Here is a 10,119-nt window from a genome sequence, read left to right as displayed (position 1 = left end):
AGGCAAAAATGCCAGTGACGCCCTGTGCAACATTCTTGTAAATAACTTTCTGAGGTCCAGGCTGCAGAATAACATAAATGAGCTTCTGTGAACTATTGAGTAGTGGAGCAAACAAAACACCCAGTTTTCTTGAACTTGAAGGATTCCTTATTAACAGTAACTGTAGGGGTGGTGACTTGGGTTGGGGGAAAAAAGATTTAAGAATACTTAACAGGCAGTTCATGCCCACTTGACCCAGGGTTGTCCTAGCCTGGTTCTGAACAGTTCTTGGTAAACCCTGGAGGTCTGCAGGCTTATAACAGGGAAAGTGAAACTGTGTCCCTCCTACCCTCCTGCTTGCACTGAGACCACCTTTTAAAGAGGCAGTACACAACACACACACACATCTATAGAATATTCAGGCAGGCAGGCTGGTCTCTGCTTCTGTGGTCTTCCCGACCCTGGGAGCTTGATTCCACAGTGGTCTCAGCAGAAGAAGCCTCTTCCACAGGTAACTCAGTGGCATGGACATTATTTCCCAGTGATGAAGGAGAGGGATCTTTATAAATAGGATCAATTATAAATAGGATCAAGATGGCATCCTTCAGTTAATTCAGTCTGAGAGCCAAACTACAAGTGACGCCTGACGCTAGTTAGACACTTGTCAGCTTCCCTCAAGTTTTGATGGGAAATGTAGGCGTTCTGGTCTTGCAGCTTGGCTCTTCAACTGCCGTCCAATGGACTTTTCAACGGTCACTTGTCCAACATTCTGCCAAGCTGCCTACGTTTCCCATCAAGAGGGAAGCTGACAAGTGTCCAACTAGTGTCAGGCGTCACTTGTAGTTTGGCTCTGATGTTTGTGGGTTGATTTCTTTAGAAGGTTCAATTAAGCAATTAGAATTGTCAGTGGGGCCATGCATTTGATCGACATGACGTCTCCGTAACTGTCCATCCACAGTCTGCGCTCTATACGAGACAGGCCCTGTGACTTTCACCAGTTTAGCTGGAACCTGCTGTGAACCGGTTCCATAGTTCCAAGCCAACACTGGTTCCAGCACGGCTACCCACCTGAACTGAATGTAGCAGTGCGATCGTAATAGAGTTGTTCCTGTCTAAATACAATGATTTGGATACCATGGCCAAGCTCAGCTATAATAATTAATTGTATGCTGATGGACCTAATACAAACTGATTTATTATGTGTTTGCTATACACAGTTCACAATTGCTTAATTGTGAGCTGAAAAGCTGTTTTTAGTTACATTGAGTACCGAAGGCCAAGAATTCAGAGCTTTGTCTCAGAGATAAGGGTATAATGACATTGTGTGTTTGCCAGATACATCCCGGCAGAAAGGAATTCTTGAAAACTAACTTACTCAGACAATGGCTTATTGTGGACAATCACACATGTGTAAATGTAACAGGATCTGACTTTGCACTAAAGCAGGTGACACGCGTAGTAACATTTCTAACTATGACATAACTATGAACCAATCATATTGTAATTAAGTACAGTGATATTGTGATGTCATAATCATTATTAAAACTCTGCTGCTCAAGGGAAGAGCCAGAGGGAAACAATGGGGGGGCTTTTCTAAGGCCCGGGTCCCTCCCGCTATTGCCACAAGGAAATAAATCTAACCCTCTTCTTACTCCTGGTCTCCAGTGTCTCGTTGGGTGGGGCACTGGACGAGATAGCCTTTTGCAGGCATAACAATTTCAATGGGCCTGCTAGAGTGACTCTATGTCAGATTGGGCAGTAGATTTATGCAAACCATAGAGAAGTTAAAACAAAGAGGAGTTTCCCCGAAATGTTTTTATTTTCTTGCCTTGACTTTGCAGCAGTTGTTCATTCTCTAGGCACAAAGCAAAGGTGTACATCCCAGTCATCTTATTTCCCATTGTGGTTGAATGTGCGTGTTTAGGATAAATTCTCGAATGCTTTGGCACTTTGGTAGCAGTTTGCACTAAGGTTGGTTTTTCTATATGGCAAGAGAGTCAGTGTAGGGTAGCAGTTAAGGGGTTAGATTAGGCTCTGCCCCCGTTCACTCTCCCACTGTGAGGCAGATTTTCCCACCAAAATTCAGTTTGCCTGCTTTGGCTGAGTAGCCCAAGTAGTATGTTAATCTTTGTGCTTTGAAAGTCTGTTTGTCCTACCCTGACAGGCAGATATAATTTTGGCTTATTAGCCCAGCACAGGAACTTGATAGGGAGAAACAGGAACCCTTTTCCTTTTTGTTGGAAACGGCACTGGAGACTGTATAATGTTCAAAAGAAAATAACTTTATGTAACAGCCAGGGACTGGATAAGCGTAGTCAGGGCTGAGGTAAAATTTTGTTGGTAGTTCAGAATACGCTTTGAGTAACAGGCAAAAAAGTTTCCTTGAAGCTTAGATTCTTATATTCTTGGTTCTGAGCAGTGAGGGGTGTTTTACTCAATACTTTAATTACAGCAACAGTGTTTTTTCACAGACTTTCCTATGACAGTTCAGGTTTTCTGAAGTTAATTTAAAACTGTTTTCCCTTCACAACAGGCTCAGGGTCCTCCTCAGAGCCAAGCCCCCTTTTAGAAAACTGGCCAGGAAATAATCTTCTTCTCCTCATAAGATATAACCCTTCTTCTTTTAGCTTGAAAGAGAGTCTAACCTACTACCCAATCATTCTTGCCAAAAATATTCCCAGTTCTATGGTGTCTGTGTCAAGCAGGCTCAGCTTCTGCTGACAATTATACTAAGAATTCTTAAATAGAATTCTTCTTCAGGACAGTGATGTTACAGTTAAGGCCAAAGATTCCTCTTTCCTCACTCCAGAGGGGAACCTGTCTGACAAACTCTCTCTGAACAATGCTGACAGAAAACTGTCAGCCCTTCAGCCAGGTTCTAACTGACTAATCGGAGAGGAGGGAGCAGCCTGTCACTTAAGCTCTCTATTCCAAGCAAGAGTGAACTCTTTCCCTCCTGGTTCTTTGATTGCTGCACCTAGAAAACCTGCTTTCAAATGTAGTACGTTACACCCTGCTTTGTCCTGAGACTGCCTTGGAGAGTTAAAGAGAGAAAGCAGACAGACACCAGATCAGACAACTTCCCCATCCTGTGAATGAAATCCCAGCAAGCCAAAGCATATGAACCGGCCAGGGCCATGGAGCTGCAGCATCTCTCGAGCTTTGCATTGCATGCCGTGTCTGGGACTCTCTTAGGCTCATATTGGAGGTGGGGATCCAGCTTGCTCCCCCATGCCAACAACCTAGAAGAGTCTACAAGTGACCCTCAACAGCAAAGACAACTGCATAACAAGGGCTGAAAGAAGGGCTTGGCACAAAACAAAAATTGAAAATGGACTACCAGTTTTATAATCTGGAATATTAATGAGTTAAATTCCCTTCAAAAAAGGAAGAAAATATTTTAATATCTGTTAAAAAAACTAAACAAGATATGTTTGTACATACGCCCATAATTACAATTAAAAGAGGTAGTAAGAGATGATAAGGATGGTTTATAAGAGTAGAAGTTAGTTTAGATGGAATAAAGACTGAATATTGGGTTTATATGTACTAAACAAAGAGAAAGGACCTCTTTCTTACACATTTGATGGAGAAGTTAATGGGTCTGTTGCATTTAAGTTGGGTCTAATGGGTGACTGGAATGGGATCATTTATTTACAGATAGGTTTTCAGAAAGAAATATTAGGCTCTTACAAGGGAAATCACTAAAGCCTTTTTTGATTTGATAGAGAATCTGGGTCTAATTGCTGTCCGGAGATTCAAAAATGGCTCTGTTAAAGAATATACTTACTTTTTATAGAGATATAAAATATATTTAAGAATAGATATGTTTTTGATTGTTAATGATTTAGGTATGAAAACATTGAAGGTAGAAATTCTTTTCAAAGACTTTTTGATTATGCTATGCTGTTTATAAGTAGTATGTCTGATTAGAGTTAAAACTGTGAATACATATTGATTTATATGGAAACCTCCATCTGACTTTATGTTTGAAATAAAATGAGAAGAAACAATGTTACACTCTTTTGAAGATTAGGAAGATAGGAGAGATAGTTAAGTGTTCAAGTTAAATTTAGTCTAGAATAAGTATCTGCTTTGGATTGCTTCAAATGGAAAATTGGTATATATTGGTATATATTCCTTTTAATTGGTTTTTCTTTTTTTTCTTTTTCTTTCACTCTTTGTTTTTTTTGTTTTCTACACTTTTATTTGGTTCTTTTCATTTTCTTTATAACTGTATGCAGGGGCATAGACTTTCCAATTTCCCAGGGGGGGGGGGGTGCTGGGCCAGAGGCAGTGCTATATCTGGTCCTTAAAAGAACCAAGGGTCCAGTGACATCATAGGGAGGATCCAATGACATCACAGGGAGGGGCTTCCATTGCCACCATCTATGGAGGCGGGGCCATGGCGGATTTAGGGAGGGGCTCCCCACAAATTTAGGGGGACCCAGGCACCCATGAGGACCCTCCTAACAATCCCCCTGGGCTGAGCCAAACCTAGGAAAAGGTGGGAGTTGGCCAGTGGTTATAGTGCTATCTCAGCAATATCCTGCTATGTCCTGTTTTTGAAATTCACTTTTAGGATAGCCACTTTAAGATCTACAAATATACATGCCATGTATATAGGACAAACTAATGGTCACAAATTTGACACTAAGAAAGTCAACACAGAAAAGCCTCTAGGGGGGAAATTATTAAGTTTTCCCGGACGTTCATTTACAGGAGTCTTGATTCTGCCTTACTCATAAGGGTAGTACTCATAGTACTGAAATTTACTAAATTGTGACATTGCAGATGCCTTCACTTGGTAAATGTGTGGTTGAAGTTTGAACCAGGGCAGAATACAAAACAGTTGCTGTGAACTCAATTTCTGACCAATGTACAGAGTTCAGAGTAGTAGCAATCTCCTTCTCATTTCAAACTGATATCCGCTAAGTGCGTACAAGCACATTTTGAGGGAATTCAGAACAGTGCTAGTCACAACGCCAAAGAAAACTCACAATTATACTACCTAGGATTGTATATACCTTGCTTTCTTAGCACACTGCTTAAAAACTCCACCTTAAAAACACAGACATTCAGAACACATTATTAACAAAATCACATAATTAAGTGCACATTCCTTGCCAATATTCTCTCCGGGCTGCACACAGGGCAAAGGGAAATTTTTAAAAGGTCTCTGATCTGCATCCCCACCCACCCCCTGCACATCTTGTTCATGCAGATGGACTTTTTTGTTGTTTCAGAGAGACAGTACTCAGCCTGCCATTTTAGGAATTGTCCTTTTCGGCAATAGATACCACCTCTCCATTTAAAAATGGAATGGAAATTGAAAGAGGAGTTTAGGAGTGGCTGAAGCACCCCTGCATTCTACCATGATAAAACTAACTGTTCTCCCACACCCAGCCCCCCCCCAAAAGCAAGCCAGCAAACAAACAAAGCTATTTCATCAAGGAAACAGAAAGTCTACCCCTTCCCAGTGTTCCTTTTCCAAAATAAAATGTAATGATAAAGTAACTGAAAAGAGACTCATATTTCCCTATTAAAAGGAACAGAAACTATTCCTTAACAGAGTAGCATTGATTGCAGAGAAAACGTCATGATGGGTGGTTGGAGCATGCTGGCTGGTGTCAGAGTAAAAGAGAAAGAGAAAATAAACTTATACTTGCATTAGTTTTAGAAAAGAAGTAAGAGTTCTTTATTATAGGATTTCCATACTTTGATAGGAAAGTGGAGAGAAAATTTCTATCTACTGATCTATTTCTGAGGAGGAAGTTCTGAGATTAACAATCTACACATCAAAGGATAGTTCAGGGCAGTAAAGAAGTAAGCAGATGCCCTGACCTGTCTAGCTTTCTAACTCTGGTTTCTCCTCTTCTGAAACTTGAAGAAAGGGACAACGTTAGAAGTGAAGTCTTGTGCCATCAAATTGCCTCCGACCTATGGCAACCCTATAAATGAAAGACCTCCAAAACGTCCTATCATTAACAGACTTGCTCAGATCCTGCAAACTGGAGGATGTGGCTTCTTTGATTGAGTCAAGCCATCTCATTTTAGGTCTTCCTAATTTCCTACTGCCTTCTACTTTTCCTAGCATTATTTTTTCCAGAGAGTCTTATCTTCTCATGATGTGATCAAAGTACAATAGCCTCAGTTTTGTCATTTCTAGGGAAAATTCAGGCTTGATTTGATCTAGTATCCACCTTTTTGTCTTTCTGGCTATCCATTGTATCCGTAAAACTCTCCTCCAGCACCACATTTCAAATTAATCCATTTTCTTCCTGTCAGATTTCTTCACTCCCCAACTTTCACATCCATATATAGTAATGGGGAATATCACAGTTTGTATTACCTTGATGTTGGTTCCCAGAGAGACATCTTTATTTTTAGGGATCTTCTCTAGCTCCCTCACAGCTGCTCTTCTAAGTTTCAATCTTCTTCTGATTTCTTCATTGTAGTCTCCCTTTTGGTTGATGATTGAGGCAAGGAATAGAAAAACTTGGACAATTTCAATTTCCTCATTCTCAACTTTAAAATTGTGTAATTCCTCAGTAGTCATTACTTTTGTCTTCTTGATATTGAGTTGTAATCCTGCTTTAACGCTTTCTCCTTTAACCTTCATCAGTAGTTGTTTCAAGTCTTCACTATTTTCTGCCAGTAACGTGGTGTCTTCTGCATATCTCAAACTGTTAATGTTCCTTCCACCAGTTTTCACTCCACCTTCTTCTAGATCTAATCCAGCTTTCTTTATGATATGCTCTGCATAGAGGTTGAACAGGTAGGGAGATAATATGAATCCTTGTCTGACACTCTTGCCAATTGGAAACCATTCTGTTTCTCCATGTTCTGTCCTTCCAGTAGCCTCTTGTCGAGTACAGGTTGCGCATCAAAACAATCAGATGTTATGGCACCCCCATTTCTTTTAACAGTCTCCATAGCTTTTCATGATCCACACAGACAAAAGCTTTGCTGTAATCTATAAAGCACAAGCTGATGTTCTGAAATTCCCTGATATGTTCCATTAGCCATTGTAAATTTGCAATGTGATCTCTGGTGCCTCTTCCTTTTCTGAATCCAGCTTGAAATCTGGCATTTCTTGTTCCATGTATGGTAAGAGTCTTTGGTTTAGAATTTTGAGTATCACTTTACTTGCATGGGAAATTAACATGATAGTTCAATAGTTGCTGCACTCTTTGGCATCGCCTTTTTGGGGAATTATAATGTAGACTGAGCATTTCCAGTCTGTGGGCCATTGTTTTTTTTTAAAATGTAAATTGGAGCCAAGCAATTATGTAGCAATTATGTCCAACAGAGGCCTTGCAATCTGACTGTTGCTACATTGAAAGTGGGTGGAGCCAGCCAGGGTCAAGGCCTAAGCTACTTAGCGTTGGCCATAGCCAGAGGCATTTTAAGGCAGTGTGTAAATTCTTTTTTATATAAAACTTATTTTTATAAATATAAGCAGAACAGAGAAAATGAAATAAAAATGATAGCACAATTATAATTACATCAAAAGAAAAAGAAATGAAAGCGTAAACATATAAATTGAAAAAAATAAATAAAAATAAATAAATAACTCAGGGTTTTTTTATATCTAGTATATATCAATCCTTGAATGTTTTTGGCATCTGTCAGAAAAGATAGTCTCCAGTATTCAGATTTTTGATCCTCCAAGCATCTTCCAATTGTAACATTTCCATATAATTAAACACATTTTGGGGAAGTTTGCCTTCTTTGGTTTTTTTCACCTATCATTTTTTTTAGATCCATTACCCCATTCATATCTCCAAAGATCATTATCTGCTTAAAAATCGAAAAAGAATTGGAAAACATTTTCATAAAAATTTTCTCTTGCATTGGTGCGTATATTGGTTCTAGTGTGTAAATCTTGCCTTCCAGGAGCCTGGTTTTCAAAATCATATATCTTCCATCAGAGTCTCTTAATTCTTCTGTAGCATTTATTTGTAAATTGTTTATATAAACTGCAACTCCTTTTTAAAATTGAGCCCCTCAGCCCCCATGTAGTTCACCGGTTGCCCGGGGGGGGCTCAGCCCCCCCGGCCAAATCCGGGGGGGGGCTCGAGCCCCTCAGCCCCCCCCCATAGTTTACACCTATGTCTGCTTGACTTGCTGAGCACCAAAGGCCAGGTGATTCTCCTTAGAATTCTCTGGAGCTGCTGTTTTCAGCAAGAACAATGAGAAAAATCCATGTTTGCACCCCATCCCAGTCTCCCAGGTCATTACTCTGTCCTTGAGGGTTCACAGCAGTAAATGTCAGCACTGCTGAGGTTCCTTCAGCCATTTCCTTGAGCATCTTCTGCTGACTTGAATTGCCTGACGTCAATGCTGATTTTTAAACTCTTGTGTGTTTTATTTTTGATGAAAGAAATGACATGGTGAGCTTAGCTTGTTGCTGTCCTCCTAAATTAGCAAGGCTGCCTCTGATTACAGATATGAGAGAGGCTGGAATCCAAGAACGGCTCGCCCATATAGCCTAGCATGGGCATAGCACAGCCGTCCCCCAGACTCAGTGGGTTAAGGCAATGGCAGGCGCTCGGGTTCCCTTCAGCAGGCAGAAGAGGGTGAATGGAGATGAGTGGCTGCTCCTCGAAGAGCTTCAAGAGAAGTCACACACTGTGAGACCGTAACGAAATCATGTTCTCGGTGTCTTGGAACATTAACACTCGTTTTTTTAGAATAAGCGGACACTGGAGCGTATTCAACTAAAGCTGCTATTTGCAGTTATGGACTCAAAAAATACTGAGAGGCGTCCCCAAGGAACAACCACAGATACCAACAAGCACACACTTGGGGATAAACAACTTACCAATCTATGAATAATATGAAGAATTCTTTTTATATTTAAAGTGCTCAGTGCAATTATATATATGTACAAGAGATAAGTATAAAAATATTCATCCAACAATACAAAAATTCACTCTTCCATCAATACAGATAATTACAAGATGTAAATCCATGGAACAGACCGGGAACCTCCAGTAAAGTCCCCCGGCATTGGAAGAAGTCCCCAAATAAATGTTCGTTTATTCCCAACTATCACAATAATCCAAATGCCAGAGGGTCCAGCGTAGCCATAAATTCAAAGAATATGCGGGCATCTAGAGTCTAGTGTGAATCTCAGTAGACCGTAAAACACACAATAATTAACATCAATCTCTTTGTTTTTTTCTGCAGGTGGAGAAAAACAGATGGAACATAGGACCCCAAAGGACCCTCAAACTGGCTCTACAAGCAGCCAGCAATGTTATTCAGCTTGTTTCAGTCCGCAAGAACTTCCTCAGGAGCCAACAGAAAATCCACCCATAACAGACTTTCACCAATTCCAGCAGAAAATCTCACGTGCAGTTCATTCAAAGCACCCAGAGGTTGGTCGGTACCTACCTCTCCACATGAGGTTTCCTGTTGGAACTGGCTAAGACTCATGAGAACACTACAGTATGGGTAGGAGTTTTTTTGTGAAAGCTTTATTATGTTACTAGCAACAAAGCCTGTTGTGGGGAAAAATGTAATGGGCGGGCATCCCCTCTAGAAAGGGGAGGGTGGGAAGGCGGGCATCCTCTCCTCCTCCGTCACTGATCACAAGTGGATGAAGGCAGGGTGGGTGGGCATGGCCACCACCTCTGCACCTGATCCTGGCCAAGTGAAAGGCGGGGAGGGCATTGCTGCTTGCTCTGTGCCTGATCCCGGCTGGGTGAATGGGGGGAGGGCAAGCATTGCCTCATGCTCTGCTCCTGATCCTGGCCAGGTGAAAGGGGGGCAGGCATTGCCTCCTGCTCTGTGCCTGAGCCCAGCTGGGTGAAGGGAGGCGGGCATTGCCTCCTACTCCGCACCAGATCCTGGCTAGGTGAAGGGAGGCAGGCATTGCTTCATGTTCCTCTCCTGATCCCGGCCTGGTGAAGGGGGGGTGGGCATTGCCACCTGCTCCACTCCTGATCCCTGCTGGATGAAGTTGGGGGTGGGCGTTGCCTCCTGCTCTGCACTTGATCCAAGCTGGGTGAAGGGGGATGGGCATTGCCTCATGCTCTGCTTCTGATCCCGGCCAGGTGAAGGGGGTAGGCACTGTCATCTGTTCCTTGCCTGATCCCAGGGGATGGGTATTGCCACTTGGTCCCCTCCTGA

The sequence above is a fragment of the Eublepharis macularius genome, chromosome 2, assembly GCF_028583425.1.
Source record: "Eublepharis macularius isolate TG4126 chromosome 2, MPM_Emac_v1.0, whole genome shotgun sequence".
Classification (NCBI taxonomy): domain Eukaryota; kingdom Metazoa; phylum Chordata; class Lepidosauria; order Squamata; family Eublepharidae; genus Eublepharis; species Eublepharis macularius.
Note: the sequence above shows the minus strand (reverse complement) of the source record.